Source organism: Mauremys reevesii, linkage group 12 (assembly GCF_016161935.1).
Source record: "Mauremys reevesii isolate NIE-2019 linkage group 12, ASM1616193v1, whole genome shotgun sequence".
Lineage (NCBI taxonomy): Eukaryota > Metazoa > Chordata > Testudines > Geoemydidae > Mauremys > Mauremys reevesii.
Window position 1 is genome coordinate 31,858,803 of NC_052634.1, and position 16,004 is coordinate 31,874,806.

At 54.4% G+C, this 16,004-nt stretch overlaps 2 non-coding genes and 1 pseudogene across 2 annotated transcripts; 2 read left to right on the forward strand and 1 right to left on the reverse strand.

Moving 5' to 3' along the window:
- The window catches only part of LOC120375680, a 1,085,709-nt pseudogene that overhangs the window by 60,074 nt on the left and 1,009,631 nt on the right, over positions 1-16,004 (forward strand).
- TRNAQ-CUG lies at positions 10,857-10,928 on the forward strand. The gene has a single exon. It is a non-coding gene; the product is annotated as a tRNA-Gln (tRNA).
- Positions 11,907-11,979, reverse strand: TRNAR-UCG. The gene has a single exon. It is a non-coding gene; the product is annotated as a tRNA-Arg (tRNA).

The following is a 16,004-nucleotide window of genomic DNA, read 5'->3' on the forward strand; positions in this document are numbered from 1 at the left end:
GCCTGAGGGGATATGCCCCTCCCCCATACCCAGCTCCAGGGCTGGCCTTAGAGAAAATGGCGCCCTGGGTGAACTTGTATTTTGGTGCCCCCCATCCCCCCTGGCCCTCACGGGCTCCCCACCATCACGTCCAGGCCCCGGTGCCTCCCTCTAGTGCTTAATTTGTATTGAAAGAGGTGCCAGAGCTCAGCCATGGCACAAATTCAGCACTGGCAGGGCGGCCTGATAGCGGCGGGTGCTGGCCGAGCGCCCAGCTCTGAAGGCCATGCCACCGCCAGCAGCAGCAGCGCAGAAGTGAGGGTGGCCTGGTCTGTGGTGTATTGTGCAGCCTTTTATTTAAAGTGCAGTTTGTAACGTGGCATTACACCGCCGCGGGGTCGGCTCTGGTGGCAACAGTTTCAAGCTTAACAGAGTGAAAGTCGCCTCTGCTACTTGCTTCAAATGTACAGTCTCTAGGAACACACAAAGACCAAGGGGAGTGACCACACAGACATTCACAGGTACAAGGTCTAGTCGGTTTTACAAGTTTTATTGAAGTTACAGTTAAGGTTATGACGACCCAAGGCATATAGACATTATATGAAGACCTGTGCAAAAGTTACAACTCTAGTTCTACTCACATCCTGTTCAATAGTATTAGGGTCTGAGGTGTCTCTCATGGATTGATCATCAGTAGAGGGATGGTTCCTGCTGGAATTTCCCATAGGGAGCTCAATTTTCCTGCTCTGGGCACCCCCTTTTTATAATGTGATTCTGATTACACCTCATTAGCATTGACACACAACCTGTATCCTGTGGTTAAGGCACATTTGGAAACAGAGGTGCCTTTACAAAAAAAAATTATTTAAAATTAATCTTCCTGCTAATTGTTCACCCTGTTACCACTTGGTACCTCTTTTCCCATAATCTTAATACAGCCACATATTAAATTTAAAAGTAAATTTAGAACAATCAGGAGACAATACAGCAAGATATTCCCTATCCCAAGCCTTGAGGTATCAGTTCTGGAGCTTTAATGCAGGTATCAGAAACACAAGGTTGATACTTTTTACCCCATCTTTAGTAGAGATAAATAAAATCTGCTTACTTTCTCTAAGAGACACGCTCCATGTTACTGCCATTAACTCCTCTATTTTAGTCAATTGTTTTTCATTCCACTGAAAACATATTTACTTAGTTTACATAGGGGATTAAAGTTTTTTTTCTCTGTTTTACGAATGGGAATTTATTTCTCTAGTTATTTTGGCATTTGTGTTAACTGGTCACTACCATGTAGGTGACTCACTAACATTTCACTCCATCATTGCTATTAGTATCATACTTGGAACTGTATTTATTTTCATAGACATTTTAAGTTACTTTACAGACAGATCTAAAAATACAATCTGAAGATAAGTGATCTTCATCTGCACAGTGTCTAAAGTTTTGAGTTTAGCTAATTTTTTTTAAATGAGCCCTGCTAAGGTAAGTACATGCAAAATGTAGAGTCTGTTATTTGACTGTACCATTTTAAATAATGAATGACAAAGCACAATACGGTAATAACAGTAATAATGATAATTACTCCAGCCAGGACAGGTGAGGCATTTTAGAACTCATTACTCAAAGAATTGAATTTAAGCACAAGACAGAAATAAAATTTTGAAATGCACAGACCAGTTAGAAAGCTAAAATACCAGCACTGTCATCCTGACCGAATGTGAAAGAATAAAATTACAGAGACTATGTGCACTTTGCGCATTTTGAGAGGAAGTAAAAAGAAGTAATAACAGTAACTGAAGTGTTTGTGGTGGGGTGTGTGTGTGTGGGGGGGGAGTGAGAGACAGCCCGCTGTCACTCCCAGCCCAGCGGCACTCACTAGTCTGAAGGCTCGTTCACACGGCAGCAGGGGCCAGCAGCTCCCACTCCTGAACCAGAGGCAGCAGCACAGACTCTTGTCCCCCCCACCTCAGCTCAGCAGAGACTGGGCACAGAGGCAGGAGGGTGGGGCCTCCCTGACATCAGCAACACCCCCCCCCCCCCCGCATGGCCCAGGAGGCTCCTGGGAGCAGCTTGGCCGGGGGCAGCTCCAAGTGGGGGGGGAGGGGGCAGGGCTGCAGGAAGAGCTGCAGGGGCAGACAGCTGAAGAGAAGTGGGGGGAGGAGAGACCGGACACCCCTGCTGGAGGAACCCCCTCAGCACGGCCCCCCTGGACCGTCATGTCGTCTGCCCCCCACTGAGTCTGGTCCTGTCCTGCTCTTCACAATGAGAACAGCGCTGGGCTCTCTGCCAGCGAGCTCTCCCTGCGCCCTGCTAGGGGCTCCATCTCCTGTGTCCGTCTGCGGCTAGTAGGGGGCTGATGGATCTGCTGGGAGAGACAAGGGGCTCTCGCTTCGTCCCCTCACCCTGGTGTTTCCTGGATGCTCTGAGCAGGGTGGGGGCGGGACTCCTGCCTGTGAGCCACCCAGAGTTTCCCTTTGATTGGCTCCTTTCCCCCATGAGTGCTGGGGTTGTGACGGGGGCAGCAGGTACTGAGTGTGGGACTCTCACTCTTTCAGGGGCTGGTGACCTTCAAGGAGGGGGCTGTGTATTTCACCAGGGAAGAGGGGGTTCTGCTGGACCCTGCTCAGAGACCCCTGCACAGGGATGTCATGCAGGAGAACTATGAGACGGTGACCTCGCTGGGTGAGGAGTCCTGTCCCCTGGGTTATTAGAAGCTGTGGGGGCTCTAAAGAACCCGAGCAGTGATAACTTTATACCTTGATTTGTCATACAAGTTTTGACAAGTTCCCTTGCCCCACTTTTTTTGCCTTATCTCCCACCCACTAGAATAATTTTTGGACATTTGCCTTTTTGGTGCCAACAGTCATTTGAAAATTGCATTTAATGTATCCTTATAGGATACCTTAATAACTACATTAATCACTGGAGCTTTCATGCCGTTTCCTCATTTTAGGAGGAAAATACGCCTCCTGTAGAATTCTAAATTGAGTTAATAGGTGTATGACTCATGCATGGCTTGTGTGACAGTCAGGTGAGCTCCTCTTTTGATAGGAGAGTGTATAAAGTTGCCATTCAGGACCCCACAGGTGAAGGGAGAACAGAGCCGTGGGAGGGGAGGAGAAGGGGGGAGTAGATAATTCTGGGGTGCCAGGACACGGGGCGGGCGTGTGCAGGGTTAGAGCTAAGAAGCAGCAGGGAGGGAGGAGGCTGTGTGAGAGGAGGCGGGAACACAAGAAGCTCCCAAGGTGCCGGGAGGTGGTGCCGGCTGAGAGTAGTGGGAAGAAGCGGAGGGGAGTGTGGGGGAAGGACACCCGGGAAGAGGGCTGGGTGGGTCAGTGGGAGGGAGGAGAGGTTTGGGGATCCAGAGCTCTGGGGGATCCCAGACCTTTTACCCCAAATCCCTACCCAAACCTTGTTGCTTTAGAGCCTCCACTCCAGTTTTCTTTCTGTTCAGTTTCACTTCATTATACATCCCCCCCCCCAATATTATTATTATAACTCTTGACCTCCCTCTCCCGCTCATTACCCCCCTCCCCATATGGCCTCCCCATCTCAATGCACAGTGACCCCGGCCTCCGACCCTGAGTCCTTGCTGCATCCTCCCTCCCACACCAGGGCCACTTCCCTGGCACCAATGGGCGCTTGGCTGATGATGTCACAGGGCGGTGGTGTAGCCTGTACAGTTTCTACACTTATAAGATTACAGGTTGGGGCACAACTTGCCCTTGTACAGGGCTACTCAGAGTTAATTGAGAAGATGGAATTTGGTGAAACGCACAGAAACGTGATTTAATCCAGACAGTTATAACTGAAATCATAGGCCAGGCTCAATACACGTAACGATTAAACTAAGGTAAGTACGGTAAAGAGGGTTTTGCACTGTGCATACTTACAAGATACGGACACCCTTGGAAAGAAAGATCGACGGGCAAAGTTGCCCATCAGAAGGGAGCCCTGCTTCAGTTTACACTGTCTCAGGGACCTGACAAAATGAAAACCTGGTAACTAGGAGGTTATTTTATCCACTTCCTTATGGTAATAGGATGGCTATATACCATATCTGCTCCTTTTCTCTGATTACAATAATGTCAATAGCTGCCCCAACCCATACGTGGCCTTTGGGAAGTCCATAAGCATCAAGCATTAATACTCATGATTTACATCACTTATTAATTAATAATTCCAATCTATGAATGTGGTGCAACCTAATTGCTAAAGCCCACCCCAAACTTCCTTCTTTTCAGAAGAATTAGGGGCTGTTGCTCCTGAATTTTAGTGTTTAATTCCCCAGCCTTCTCCACACACTGGGGGAGTTTAATTCTCCCTCCCATTACACCTGAGTCACTAGATTTCCCAATTCCCCAAAATGTGCTTTTGCGATGCCACAGTTCTAGGGTAGAGAAGCCTTTGACCTGCCTCCATGGTCTGCTCAAGGAATGGCCTCTCGGGTATCAGGCCTCTAGCCAGCCCCTCTCTATGGGTGGGGACCCACATGCCTCTCCTTTTTGACCAGGCTGTGAGGATTGCAGCTTGTTCTCCACTGTGTTCACTGGACTAACCTCCAGTTCCTGTGCTTTGCTTTCTCTCCAAGGGCTGTGAGCAGTGTGTGTGTGAGAGAGGCAGGAATTTTGGTGATGCCAATACACACCTCAGTTTCCCTCTGTGGTTGGTATTGCCATGATTATAAAGAGCAGGAGACATGAGGTGTTTTGTCACGGAGCTGTCATGGGGTGATATGAATGGGTCATTAAGGACAGGCTGGGACCAACCTACATCAGTGGAATCCCCGACAGAGAAAAGGGAATAATTGTCACCTGTCCATGGGAGGATCTCCCCTTCGCTGAGTGAAACATACATGGACTCAGGATGTGCTTGGGAGCAGGAAGAACTGGGTTTGCAGACGTAGGGAGCTCTACCGGAGCGAAGACAAATGGACAGGCTCAGTGAAAGGAAACCAAACTGTTTTCTACAGCAGCCTGGCTCAAGGGCATTGGCCAGTATGGACTGTATCGTCGTCTTTGCTTCTCTGTGCTAATCTAAAGACGTTCAGTGCTGTGTTTCAGTTGACTAATGAACCCTGCTATGTTTTAACAGTCTGCCCAGTGTCACAGCACAAACTTGCTCTGTGCATTGACTGAGGAACAGTCTGTGAACAGGAGTGTAGTTCGGCTGGACCTGCTGGCAGAGCTCAAAGGTTGAAATAGGAGTGTTGAAGCCAGAGGCTCAGTCTCAGGTGCTGAAGCTACATGGCTTGTCCTTGTGGAAGAGTGGGAGCCCTTGGGGGTCTAGTGCACTCAAGGGACACCTCCCAAGGACAGTTTAAAAGCCAGGGCATTGCACAGATCCTGTGGATCCATGACAGTGTCAGTGTGCCTTATGGGGAAAAGATATAAAGCAAGAAAAGCATCAAAATGTATATTTACCATCAGTCCTCTTGGGAATCCCCGATCATTCCAAAGTATATTAAAAACCTTCTTTAAAAGCTTACGTCTGGGTTATCAGGTCATGTCAGTTTGTAGCCCAAAAAGGCCCTTCTCAGTTAGCTCAAACTCAACTATTTCTCCCCAAAAAGTCTGTCATATTCAGTCTCCCGAAAGAGGTAAAATCAGTCACTGCCCCTTTCTGTGCGGGGCAAAGCTTCAGAAGATGGAGTTCTGCATAACCAGCCTTGAGATCCAGCCTTAGTGACACCAGATTGCACAGGAAACCCATCCCCACATCCCTCAGCCTCCCCGGTATCATCTGGCCCATCTCAGCACCACAGTCTGTGAAGTATTCGTGCTTTCAAGGGCTGGCTCAAAGATACAGATAACAGTCATAAGTAGGGCCAGTGTTTGCTGGCAGCGAAAAGAGAGTAATTGACAAGCATGAGCAATATATAATCCTTTACAGCCGGAAAGTGCATTGGGGGGAGGGGACAGGAGCCAGCTGTGTGGGGAAGGTGGGGCCCAGACACTGGGCATTGAGAGCCTGGAGCCGGCTGTGTGCTGGGGAGACAGGGCATGAACCAGCTGTGTGCAGGGGAGATGAGCAGGGGAGAGGTGCTGTGGACGCAGCCGAGAGCAGGTGCGAGCACCGTCTGCACTGCAGCACGATGAGGGTGCCCAGCGTCCCACTGCCAAGTGCCCCGTCTCCCAAGGGGAAGCTCCAGTGTTTTTTCTGAGCTCAGACTTGTATGAGGAGGGAAGAAATTGGCAGCAAGTCTCAAAAGCAGCCAGCCCCCAGCCTCTGCCCCGTGCCCTGGGGAGGAGTCAGGGGTCTCCAGGCAGAAATGTGGGGTTTGTGACCCTGCATCCCCAACCACCTTCTGTTCAGCTATTCTGGATACGAAGGGTGATTCCAGAAATGAAGAGTAATTTCAGGGGGAAATGCAGTAATAACAGCAATTTCCGGAAAACACTGGCCCTAGTCATAACATTAAATACAATAGTCTCAAGTTCTATACCTGTGTTCATCAGATCTGTCCCTCTGCCTTCACATAGTTCACTCTGCTGGCGGGTTCCACCTCTTCCCTCATCTGTGTCTGTCTTGTCTAGTTAGACTGTAAATTCTTCAGGGCATGGGCCATCTTCTATTCTGGGTTTGTGCAGTGCCCAGCACAACAGGGGCCCACGGTTCATTGGCTCTTAGGCACTAAGGTCATGAATATGAGTTATAATAATAACTCTTCTGCCACTTTGAGCCAAGGAAGCCGGCCTTGGGGTGTTACGTCTTAAAAATGAGCTGGGGTTAAAACCATGGAATATTCCTTGTGACAAGTATCCCACAAATTCCATGGACCTTCCTTGTTTTCTTTCCCTTCCCAGGGTTTCCAGTTTCCAAACCTGATGTGATCTCGCAGCTGGAATGAGGGGAACAGCCGTGGGTCTCAGACCTCTATGGCTCTGAAAAAAAGTGCTCCCGAGAGCTGTGTGCACAGGTGAGAAATTGGGTGAACCATCTCAACAACTGTCTGTGAATACAGGAAACATTTGGGATGCCCTACAAAGACTCTCCAAGTTGTAAGTGCTCCAAGTTCAGAACTGTTCCCTGCAGATGTGACCTCCAGACTCACAGCTCTGCTGGTGCCCCTCACTCCCGACCCGCAGCCCCTGCTATCCCAGCCCTGACCTCCAGACTCACAGCTCTGCTGGTGCCCCTCACTCCTGACCCGCAGCCCCTGCCATCCCAGTCCTGACCTCCAGACTCACAGCTCTGCTGGTGCCCCTCACTCCCGACCTGCAGCCCCTGCCATCCCAGTCCTGAACTCCAGACTCACAGCTCTGCTGGTGCCCCTCACTCCCGACCCCCAGCCCCCTGCCCTCCCTCCAGCTGTCACGGTGCCCATCGCTCCAGGCCCCCAGCCCATGCTATCCCAGTGCTGATCTCCAGACTCACAGCTCTGCTGGTGCCCCTCACTCCCGACCCGCAGCCCCTGCCATCCCAGTCCTGACCTCCAGACTCACAGCTCTGCTGGTGCCCCTCACTCCCGACCCACAGCCCCCTGGACTCCCTGCTGAGTTCCTCAGTCACTGTGCTGCTGGTGCCCCTCACTGCCGACCCGCAGCCCCTGCGCTCCCTCCAGTTCTAACGGTGCCCCTCACTCCCGACCCGCAGCCCCTGCCATCCCAGTCCTGACCTCCATACTCACAGTTCTGCTGGTGCCCCTCACTCCCGCCCCGCAGCCCACTGCACTCCCTCCAGCTCTGACGGGGCCCCTCCCTCCCGACCCGCAGCCCCTGCCATCCCAGTCCTGACCTCCAGACTCACAGTTCTGCTGGTGCCCCTCACTCCCGACCCGCAGCCCCTGCCATCCCAGTCCTGACCTCCAGACTCACAGCTCTGCTGGTGCCCCTCACTCCCGACCCGCAGCCCCCTGCACTCCCTCCAGCTCTGACGGTGCCCCTCACTCCCGACCCGCAGCCCCTGCTATCCCAGCCCTGACCTCCAGACTCACAGTTCTGCTGGTGCCCCTCACTCCCGACCTGTAGCCCCCTGGGTTCCCCCCAGCTCTAGTGGTGCCCCTCACTCCTGACCCGCAGCCCCTGCCATCCCAGTCCTGACCTCCAGACTCACAGCTCTGCTGGTGCCCCTCACTCCCGACCTGTAGCCCCCTGGGTTCCCCCCAGCTCTAGTGGTGCCCCTCACTCCTGACCCGCAGCCCCTGCCATCCCAGTCCTGACCTCCAGACTCACAGCTCTGCTGGTGCCCCTCACTCCCGACCTGTAGCCCCCTGGGTTCCCCCCAGCTCTAGTGGTGCCCCTCACTCCTGACCCGCAGCCCCTGCTATCCCAGTCCTGACCTCCAGACTCACAGCTCTCCTGGTGCCCCTCACTCCCGACCCGCAGCCCCCTGCGCTCCCTCCAGCTCTGCAGGTGCCTCTCACTCCCGACCTGCAGCCCCTGCTATCCCAGTCCTGACCTCCAGACTCACAGCTCTGCTGGTGCCCCTCACTCCTGACCTGCAGCCCCTGCCATCCCAGTCCTGACCTCCAGACTCACAGCTCTGCTGGTGCCCCTCACTCCCGACCCGCAGCCCCCTGCGCTCCCTCCAGTTCTAACGGTGTCCCTCACTCCCGACCCGCAGCCCCTGCCATCCCAGTCCTGACCTCCAGACTCACAGCTCTGCTGGTGCCCCTCACTCCCGACCTGTAGCCCCCTGGGTTCCCCCCAGCTCTAGTGGTGCCCCTCACTCCCGACCCGCAGCCCCTGCTATCCCAGTCCTGACCTCCAGACTCACAGTTCTGCTGGTGCCCCTCACTCCTGACCCGCAGCCCCTGCCATCCCAGCCCTGACCTCCAGACTCACAGTTCTGCTGGTGCCCCTCACTCCCGACCCACAGCCCTCTGGGCTTCCCCCAGCTCTACCAGTGCCCCTCACTCCCGACCCGCAGCCCTTGCTATCCCATTCCTGACCTCCTGTGACGTTATGAGTGTAATATATTTCATTGAAAGGTGACAGGGCCAGAAAGAGTTAATTAACTCACCTCACCCACTGACCTGACCCATGGGTGAACCTTGAGGACGGGTTAGGAAGATCTGTAAATGAACAGAGCTTTGAAATGCAAGTCTGCATTGTTAGAGGTAGAAGGGGAGATGTTTGCTCAGGTCTTGTGATGTCAGCAAACAAGGCTTGTCTATTGCTGTAGTTTTCATTCAAAGATCAAAAAAGGAATATTAACATTTATGATGATACTTGAGTGAAATAGTATTATTCTCTCTGTGTCTCTTTGAAGGTTGTGCTAACCTGTATCTGAAGTGTTTAATGGGTAAATTACCCTCTGCTAATTGCCAGGATGTTTGGGAGAAGGAGTTAAGCCTGTTGTTTTCTCAGGCTGAAAGGCTGCTGGAAATATATAAGAACCCTGGGACATGATCCTGCTTCATCTCAGATCTGCGTTCAGTTTCAAGAGAGGGAACTCTTAAGCCATAAGGATTGAGATCCCGAGTCACTGACTGGAGTCACCCTGAATATGGACATTGGACTATCACCTCTGGACTATTTCTAAAAGGACTTTTGGCAACTACAAGCTCACCTCTGCTATGCATCTGAACCTCAAGAATTGAATTCAAGTCTGTCTGTATATTGATCTTTTAACCAACACTCTCTCTCTTTTCTTTTTTAATAAATTTTAGCTTCGTTAATAACAATTGGCTATAGTGTGTATTTTGGGTAAGATCTAAGTTATAATTGAACCTGGGTAGGTGGCTGATCCTTTGGGATTGGAAGAACCTTTTCTTTGATGTGATGAGATCAGATTTTCAGGAATCATCATCATATCTGACGTGTGTGTCTGGACGGAGGCCTGAGGCTGGGCACTTTAAGGGAACTGCGTTGTTTGGACTTCTGAGTAACCAGTGAGGTGCTACAGAAGCTGTTTTGTGCTGGTTGGTAAATCTAAGTATTAGACTAACCACCAGCGCTTGGGGTTTGTCTGCCCCATTCTGTTTGCAGTTCACCCTGATTGAGTGACCTCAGCTGGCTCCCACGGGCAGCACTGTCACACTGCTCCTTTCTAGTCACACTTTCTACACAGCTAACATTAGTATATAATGTAATACAGATCTATCCCAACACCTGCCGGATGTCCTCTGGTAAGGCGGATTCGGCGGCATGCCTGTGGCAGGTCCACCGGTCCTGTGCCTTCAGCGTACCACCACCGAATTGCTGCTGCAGCTGGGGCACTGGCAGAGCTCCCGCAGGCATGCCGCCTAATCTGCATCACCAGGGGACCTCCTGCCACCCTCACAGCGATGGGCAGGCCACCCCCCGCAGCTTGCTGCACTGGTGCCTGGAGCCGCCCCGTCCCTGGCCCAGGGCAGAGGATAGTGAAGCTGAACATCCAGAGCTTGCAAGATAAAGGAGCAGGGGGGCTAGGCCTGGCGGTGTTGGCAGAACGGGAAAGCATCAGAGGGTCCTATGGCAACCAGGGGGATCGGTGGGTGTTGGTGAGGGAGGAGTTGGTGGTTTTGTTCCGGCAGTCGGGCAAACACCACAACATTAAAGAAACCAACAGTGCCAAGTCCTGCAGTGTCGCCTGTGGGCTTTCCACAAGAGCATCCAGGCTGGGGAGCCAGTCAGCGTGTGACTGTACGACCGGATCAAGCGACAGCTGCCCGAGTTCCAGGAGATGAGGCTGCAGTTGGCTGATATGAGCGGGAGCACCGAGTGAAGGGAGGAGCAGCCTCCCCTGACATTTTTGCAGCCTGCAGGGAATGGAGACAAAGCAGGGGGATGTGGGGACTCAGGGCAGGACCCACGGATCCGGTAGTGCAGGACCACAGTCGCTGGAGGAGGAGAGAGAGTCCCGCGAGAGGAAGCCGCTGGTGGGAAGCAATAAGTGCAGAGTGCAAACCAGCCAAGAGTCAGAGGGGTCTAGAAAGCAAAACAGCAGCAGGTCCCATGGTGTAATGGGCAGCACTCAGGACTCTGAATCCTGGAATCTGAGTTCAAATCTCAGTGGGACCTCCTGGACATATGGCAGGTACAGTGGTTTGCTGCAAAGCTTTGGAGCGCCATGTGCTTTGTTACTCTCTCCCTGGCTGAACTAGAGTGGATGCTTTTTCCTCCTCCTCCTCCTGGGTCACTGGTGCCCATTGGAGATGGGTCTCTGGTCCAGCTGGGCCGCTAGAGGGTGGGGTCCTAGAACTTAACCGTCTGGCTAGAGATTCCTGCGGGTTGACCTGATGTTGGGTTTTTTGCTGCTTCACCTGATGCCCACAACTTTGGTCCCTGTAGCTGCAGCTCTTCCTCTTGCCCACATGGCATTTAAAGGAAGCAGGGCCAGGGCCAGGCTTCCCAGGCTGGAGCCCAGCACCTCTCCTCCTCTGGGCACCTGGAGCAGAGGCGGCTGGTGCTGACGGCTCCAAGGGAAGGCTTAAAAGCCACAGAGCAACCGAGGGCAGGACCATGCCTATGTGTGGCCAGCAGACAGGCACAAAAACACCCAGCCAGGCTGCTCCCTGCCAGGCCAAACCCCCACTGAAGGTCACCAGCATGCAGGGCGGCTGCTGATGCTCTGTGGCCAACATCACAAGATGGTAGGAAAGCAGGGCCAGCCCCCATAGTGGGGCCTCTGACCATTCATACTCCAGGTGCTCACTTTGGCAGTGGGGCAGGAGATTTTACCCCAAGAGGCTTTTCCCCAGCTGGCGAGAAGCAGAGAAACACCCAGGCTCCATGTAGCAACCCCCCTCACGCACAGGGACAGAGGGAAACTGCTCCACACTCTAGCCTGGGCAGCCGCCCATTTTCTTTGGCAAGTCAGGAAGGGCAAAGGCGAGACTGGAAGCACCTGGGGCTCATGCACCAGCCTTTGTGACACCCACCCCCCAACTCCTTCCCAGGGCTCTAGCTGAAGCCGGAGCATTGGCCTGAGCGGCCAATAAGAGGTTCCAGCTGTGAAGGGAGCAGGACTTTCAGCCCAAAGGTAAAACTGCACAAGAACAACCACGAAGGGACTCGAACCCTCAATCTCCTGATCCGAAGTCAGATGCCTTATCCATTAGGCCACGTGGTCACACAGAAAAAGGCCCTCCAGGCACTTCTTTGGAAAAGGCAGACACTGACGCAGCTGACGAAGTGGGGATTCACCCACGAAAGCTCATGCTCCAATACGTCTGTTAGTCTATAAGGTGCCACACGACTCTTTGCTGCTTTTGCAGACACTGTGTTTCTCAGGTCAGCTACTGAGGGGGGCCGAGACTCTCTGGGCACAAGAAGTCGAGTTCCCAGCGACACGTGAGACTTAATTCTCTGGAGCCAGGTGCAGGACTTTGGCAGGGAGGCTCAGACATGAGGGATTGGGGTGCAGCGGACGGACCGGCTGTCTAGGTGCAGAGATTTAGTCGCACTGAGGAGGAGGAGGAGGAGGAGGAATCCTGCTGACAGGCAGTGGCCAGGGCTGGTGCAACCACTAGGCGAACTAGTCAGCCGCCCAGGGTGCCAAGTGGTTGGGGGCACCATAAAGCGCACTCAGGGGAGGCGGGGGAGTGGAGGTGAGCTGTGGCAGGGGCTGGGGGAGGTGCGGGGGGAGGGCTGCCTGCAGCAAGTAATGGGGGGCGGGAGTGTGTGTGCAGGGGAACCGCTCCCTGTCCCAGCTCACCTCTGCTCTGTCTTCTCCCCTGAGCACGCCGCCCCCGCTCTAATTCTCCTCCCCTCCCAGGCTTGCTGCACTAAACAGCTGATTGGCACCGCAAGCCTGGGAGGCGGGAGAAGTGGAGCGGCGTCGGTGTGCTCAGGAGAGAAGGCGGAGCAGAGGTGAGCTGGGGTGGGGAGCTGCTGCAGGGGGGGCAGCCCGGCTCTTCCCCATGGCCCCCGCCCCTCCTCTGCCCCAGCCCCGCCCCTGCACTCACTCACCCGTCTCCTCCCTGGGCCCAAGTTCCTTTCAGGCAGCTGGTGGAGCGAGGAGCCCAGGGAGGAGAGCCCAAGGAGGTGTCCGGAGCCTCCTCCTGCCCGGCGCCTGCGCCCAGCAGGGCTCTTGCCTGCTCCCGGCCCACCTGGTTTTTGCCTTTGCCACCCCTAGCAGTCAGCCAAAAGAGCAGAGACCACCTTTTACCTCCCACAGCCGAAGTGGCCAGCATAGGGCTTGAACCCATGACCTTGGCTTTATTAGCACCATGATCGAACCAGCTGAGCTAGCTAGCCAACCTATAGGAAAACATCCCTTGCCTGACCCTTTTGGAAGGAGTCACCGGCTGGTGCAGGGAACGATGTGGCCTCCGTTATTGAATGGATGGATCAAGACACCATTTGCCAAAGTAGGGGAATTAGCTCAAGTGGTAGAGCGCTCGCTTCGCATGCGAGAGGCAGCGGGATCATTGCCCGCATTCTCTAGCGGCAAGGCAGCCGCGGAGACCTTCTCTTGCCCTTCTTTTAGAAGCCATGGACAGTCAGCCGGCTCAGCTCCTCCAGTGGCCTCCATCCCTCTCCCCGCTTGGCCTCCCAAAAAGCCAGCCCTTGCGGAGCACAAAGCTCTTCCTCCCCGGCCCTTCTCCCCCTTGCGCTGACTGGGAGGCTGGAGACAGCTGGGGGAAGTTAGCTCAAATGGAAGAGCATGGGAGAAGTAGTCAGACCCATACACACATTCTCCAGCCTGCTCTGCTCTGCTCTGCTCTGCTGGGCTGGGCTCTAGTGGGGGACCTGCACCTTTCTTTCTGAGCTCTCACTGGAGCACAATCCCTTTCCTCCTCCCTCCCTGCTAGTCTACGCCAAGCTCATTGGCCGGGAGGGAGAGCCACTCAAATACAGAATTACTCACATCCCAGGGGTCCATGAAGGGAATGAGGAGATGGGCGGGGTGGCACGCGATACCAGCTCAGCTGAGACCGTGAGACCTCGCAGCCTCCTGATCTCAGGCAGCATGGCAGCCGTGGAGCAGAGCAGAGCACGCAGACAGCTTGGAGACAGCCAAAGCGGGGAAGGGCTGCGTTGGTCTGGAAGAGGGAGTCGGTGGCTGTCTATCCTGGCGGAGGCAGGGTCGTTTTCCTGTATGCTGGGCCAGGGGCCAGGGAGCCTGCTAGAGTTGCTGAGCTGGGCCTGCTCCTGGCTTTGCTTGGGTTAGAGGAAAGTGGTGAAGATAAGAACGGCCCTCCTGGGTGAGACCGATGGTCCATCTAGGCCACTATCACGTCTTCTGACAGTAACCGATGCCAGGCACTTCAGAGGCAATGGCCAGAGCAGGCAATCGTCAAGTGATCTATCCCTGCGTTGTCTTCTGAAGCTTGGTGCTTGTTTCAGGGGCTAAATCTCAGCCCAGACACACTCCAGGGAGGGAGCGTTGGTGTTTGTGCCGAGGAGCGTGGCTGGGACTCGGACCCCCTTCCCCAGCTCTGGGTAGCACGCCCCCCTCCCCCATTTCAGTCTGTGTTCTGCTTAAGGCCACAGAGCCCTTGCCTTTTTTTGCCCGGTGCCTGAGAGTCAGGCCAGCTGCAGGGAATTAGCTCAAGTGGCAGAGCGCTCGCTTTGCATGCGAGAGGTAGTGGGGGACGCTGCCCGCATTCTCCGAGCCAGTCAACTAAGGGCTCCTGATGAGCGTGGTGGACGGGAGAGCCGGCCATCTGACTTTTGGCCTTGCTGCCCGTAGCGGTCAGGCCGAAAAATCAAAAGCCATCCTCCCCAGGCCCACAGCCACCCAGGGGCTCCTCTGCACCATCTTGCCTGAGCCGGTGGAAGTGGAGCCTTGAACTTACCTTTTGCGCTGAGGGTTATTTGCACTGCGCGCTTCACACAGAGGTAAAAACACGGGGCACAGATCTTTGAGCACAACCCTTGTCCTGAGGAATGGGTGAGTCGGGGGGTGGGGCTGCATAAAGAGAGACCGGCTCTCCCTGGCGGGGCTGCAGTGGCTCTTCACAGGGGCAGTCCCACTGTCTATTGGTACCAGAGTTTTGCCGGCCTCCTTTCGTGGGCTGACCTGGCTCCTCTCTCTTTAGGGAGACTGGTGACCCCAAACTTCCTAGGAACCATCATAGCGAGGCCAACCTGAGCACAGACACCTGCTCAGCACCCCGGGGTGCAGCCCTGAACTCCGGCAATCAGCTACGCTCAGCTGCCCACCCAACAAGCGTTACACGCAGGAGCCTTCGTGCCCCGCGTGTTCAGGTCCCTCCCAGCGCCAGCTTTAAACTCCGCTGCTCAGTTCTAAGCTTTGGCCACACGGGGGCAGCCCGGATCTCAGCCAACGCCTCCCGGTGCTGGTTGCTTTTCCCACTCCTCGTGGCAGGTTCACACCCCGCAGGCAGATCTCTGAACCGGAGCCGAACCGTTCCCCAAATCCAGCGCTTTAGCAGCAGCTTTGCTAGGAAAGCGCTGACGTCCCCAAGTAAAGTAAGAGCCAGAGCGCTGTGTCCAGGAGCTTCTCTTGGGCCCCTCACCGTGGTGTCTGTCAGGCGCAAGGGGAAACCAGGGAAATGTTTTCATGGCGTTTAAGGGCAGAAGGGGCCATTAGCTCAGCTAGTCTGACCCCCGAATAACACAGAATTACACCATGACACACATTGATCCCACAGACCTTAGATAGATCAAAGCGTTTCAGCCCTCAGGAAGGAGGCTAAACTGGGTACCAGAGGCAGCGAACAAGGGGCCCCCAAGGCAATGGCAGGGAGCTGACGAGGTGAAATATGCCCAGATGATCCCAGCAGGCGACCCATCCCCATGCTACAGAGGTGGGAGTCCCTGTTCCTCCTGCCCTTAAGAATCTCTGGTGGTAAGTGGGTCCCCCCAGTTCCCCAGATAAGAATCCTCCATGTAGTTTCCCTGGCTTCACCTCCAGATAAGAACATTGTGTGGAGGGGGTGGGAGGAAGGTTGTCTGGCAGATCTGTAAAGGGGGACTGTGTCTCCCTGTCTGGCCCAGGCTCCTTGGAGGAAGTGATCTCAGTGTGTCTGGCTGTCTCCATTCCTCCCACCCATAAGAATCCCTGGTGTGTGGGTGCACCCTAGACCATTAAGGATCTCTGGGGGGTGGGTGTCTCTCTCCCCCTAGTCAGGATCTCTGGGACGTGCCTGTATAAAAAGAGACTTTGACTCACCCAGGCTGGGCTGC